The following is a 3,931-nucleotide window of genomic DNA, read 5'->3' as shown; positions in this document are numbered from 1 at the left end:
CCTCAAATAACTCAGTCACAAGAAACAAATACCCTAATTACAAAATAGGTAAAAGAGGACTGGCCCCACGGCATAGCTTTTAAGTGTTGTGCACAGGGAGCTAGAGCCCACATGGGTGACTGGTTTGAATATTGGCCCCAGTGGCTTGAAAAATATGCTGGGCGTGTGTGTACCCAAAATTCTGATGGGATAGAGAAATGTATAGAAAAGAACTGCAGCAAATACCTTTTGGAGGGTATTTGCTTTATCTCTCTGGTGGGCAAATGCACCCTCTGGCAAAAAAAAAAAAAAAAAAAGGCAAAAGCTCTAACTAGACATTTCTCAAAAGAAGACATAAGTGGCCAGCAGATATATGAAAATATGTTCAACATTTGTAATTACCAGGAAAATGCAAATTAAGGCCAAAATGAGACATAACCTCACACCTGTTAGAATGACTGATAAAAATGACAAAAAGAAGAGTTGGGGGTCCAGTAGGTGGCATGTGGTTAAGAGCATTGAACTCCCACATGGCCGACCATTATTTGAGTCCTGGACCTGGTGCTTGTTTTCTCACTTTCCCTCTCTTTTTCTCTCTCTTGTCTCTCTCTGGTCAAATTAAAATAAAGAAAGAGGGGCTGGCAGGTGGCATGGTGTTGAAGGCACTGGACTCCCACATGGCCAACCATGGTTCAAGTCCTGGACCTGGTGGCTTGCTTTCTTGCTTTCCTTCTCTCTGTCTGATCAAACTGGAAAATAATAATAATAATAATAAATAAAGGTAAATTTTTTTAAAAGAAAGAAAATTTTAAAAATAATTATTTAAAGAAAAAACAAGAGTTGGAGAGGTTATGGAGAAAAAGGAATCCTTGTACAGTTAGTGGAATATAAATTATCATGGAAAACAGCATAGAGATTCCTCAGAAAATTAAAAATATTACTACCATATAACTTAGCTATTCCTAGATGTAACCAAAGGAAATGAAATTAGTTATCAAAAAGGTATCTGTAGGAAGAAGAGGCGAGATCGACCCCCGGACCAACCAAAGCCTACATGTGGCTGCATCCCATGTCCAGTGCCAAAGTCCCGCCATCATCGCCACCATGCCCAAGAGAAAAGCTGAACGGGATGCTAAAGGGGGTAAAGCCAAGGTGAAGGACGAACCACAGAGAAGATCTGCAAGGTTGTCTGCAAAACCTTCTCCTCCAAAACCAGAGCCCAAGCCTAAAAAGGCCCTTCCTTTGCAAAGAAGGGAGAGCAGGTACCCAAAGGAAAAAAGGGAAAAGCTGATGCTGGCAAAAATGGGAATAACCCTGCAGAAAATGGAGAAGCCAGAACAGACCAGGCACAGAAAGCTGCAGGTGCTGGAGATGCCGAGTGCAGTGTGTGCGTTTTTGATAACTGTACTTCTGGTGACTGTAGAGTTTGAAATACTATTTTTTTATCAAGTTTTATAAAAATGCAGAATTTTGTTTTACCTTTTTTTTAAGCTATGTTGTTAGCACAGAGAACACTTCATTGTTGTTTTTTGGGGAAGGGGCATTTGTCACTAATAGAATGTCTCTGAAGCTGGATTGATTTGGACAACATCTTTCCCTTCTAGTGTTGAGAGACTTCCTCTTGGCTCCCAAGAGGAGGGATTCCCTGACACACACAGAAGCCTTGTGGTGTGGAAAACTCAACATTTGCTTTGATGTCCTCTCCCTCTCTGCCTTCAGCATAGACTTAACTCCCTTTAACCAGAAACCTGTGGGGACCTGACCACAGGAAATTGGTTATGCCAGTATGTCAGGCAATCCGGACTTGCCAATGACATTGAGATGGCATCCTTCAAAAGAGCAGCCGTTCCTTTTCTGTATTGTTGGATCTTCAGGTTGATGATTCTGTGATTTTCATTTCCCGAAAGTCAGGGTCGGCTCGTGAAAAGTTGTTAAACATGCTAAATGTGAAATGTCAACCCTCACTCTAAACTTTCCCTGTTCAGAGCATCAAATGAAGACTTCATTGGGTTTTATAGTGGCTTTCTGATTCTGGTAGTTCATTGAAGAAGGGAGTTTGAAAGTTGCTGTATTCTGTTAACGATCGTCTGCCCATGTCCTGCCTGAAATACCATGATTGTTTATCAGAAATATCTTTAATAAAGCTGGATACAGTTTGAAAAAAAAAAAAGAGGCACCTGTAGACCCATGTCATTACATTATTTACAAGGTCCAAGATATGGAATTGTGGATGGATGGTCAAAGAATATGTGGTACAATGGAATATTGTTCATTTTAATACAGGAAATCTTGTCATTTAAAACATGGCTATACCTAGAAGACATTATGTTAAGTGAACTAAGCCAGACACAGAAAGACAAATACTGCATGATCTCACTTATATATGAAACTAAAAAAAAATCCACTCTGAACCAGACAGCAGAATGATGCCTGCCAAGTGGTGGTGAGGGGCATGGGTAGATGCTGCTCAAATGTATAACGTCTTAGTCAGGATGAACAAATTCTGGAGAACCACTGTACAGCTTGGCGACTACAGTTAATAATACTTTGTGTGTGAAACAGAAAGCTAGAAATCACCGCCCCCCAGGGGTGATGGCCATACCGCAATCCCTTCTCCTTCTCCTCTTGTGATCTTGGGCACACATGCACACGTGCCTGGCATGAGTTTAAGCCACTGGGTCCAGGATTTAAACCGCGGTTGACTAAAACTATGGACTGCTTTACGAATTTGCGTGTCATCCTTGTGCAGGGGCCATGCTAATCTTCTATATATCATTCCAATTTTAGTATATGTGCTGCCGAAGCAAGCAAAATAATACATGTTTGAATTTTTGAAAATTGCTGACTTTCTAAAAAATCTTGCCACATCAGAGAGGATAAAGCACTCTCCCCTCCCCTGTGGGGAATGGTCACACTATAATTCCTTTTCTTCTATTCCTCCACCCTGTTGGGATTTGGTGCACTCATACACACCCAGAATGTTTTTCGAGTTCCTGGGTGTGGGACTCCAACCACACAGTCACGTGGGATCCAGCTGCTCTAACCACTAGGTCACAGAGCTGGCTGAAGAGTAGATTTTCTTGGGAACCAGCAGTTAGCGTAATGGCTATGTCGCTGGACTCCCACGTAGTCGACCGCGGTTCACGTCCCAGACCCGGTGGCTTAAAACTCACGCTGGGCGCGTGTGCGTGCGTGCCCAAGATCCCGAGAGGAGAATGGAGGAGAAGGGATTGCAGCATGACCATCCCCCCTGGGGGGTGATTTCTCGCTTTCTGTCTCTCTGTCTCTCTCTGTCTGTCTGGCGAGCGCACGCGTCTTACAGTGAAAATCTCTCCAAAAAAAAAGAGTAGATTTTCTTACCAAACACATATGCACACCCCCCAGAACAACAAAGGATAACTACGCGAGGTGATAGACATGTTTATTAGCTGTTAATCACTTCATAATGTGTGTGTATATATACATACATCACATTGTACATCATAAATACATAGCTTTTTGTCAATTAAACTTCAATAAGGTTGGAGAAATATACATTTCTAAAATGATAGGAATATGTCATTGGGCAATCAAGTAAATGGAATTTTCATTGCCTTAGTGAAAATATTTTATCACTTGACAAAAATGATAGGGCCAGACCTCTAGCCAAGTAGTTAAGGGAGTCAGATTCCACATGGCTGACTGTGGTGTGAACCCTGGCCCTGGCAGCTGGGTACACGTGTGTGTGCCCAAAGTCCCAACAGGATGGAGAAACGGAGAAGGGATTGTGGTGATCACACCCTGTTGGGTGTACTTTCTCTCTCTCTCTCGGGTGATGGCACACACCTTCTGATCTTTAATAAAAAAAAAAAAAAAAGTGAGGCCAGCCCCCTGGTCAAGTAGTTAAGGGTGCTGGATCCTACATGGTGCATTGTGGTTTGAATCTCAGCTCTGGTGGCTTGAAAACCATGTG

General features: G+C 42.4%; 1 non-coding gene across 1 annotated transcript; it reads right to left on the bottom strand.

Annotated features, from left to right (window-relative positions):
• Positions 1-2,683: 2,683 nt before the first annotated feature.
• On the bottom strand, positions 2,684-2,790 carry LOC114008274 (U6 spliceosomal RNA). The gene has a single exon (XR_003549831.1). It is a non-coding gene; the product is annotated as a U6 spliceosomal RNA (small nuclear RNA).
• Positions 2,791-3,931: the final 1,141 nt, after the last annotated feature.

This window comes from Tupaia chinensis, unplaced genomic scaffold (assembly GCF_000334495.1).
Source record: "Tupaia chinensis unplaced genomic scaffold, TupChi_1.0 Scaffold000041_1, whole genome shotgun sequence".
In the NCBI taxonomy this organism is placed as follows: Eukaryota; Metazoa; Chordata; class Mammalia; order Scandentia; family Tupaiidae; genus Tupaia; species Tupaia belangeri.
This window is presented reverse-complemented; position numbering and strand designations above follow the sequence as displayed.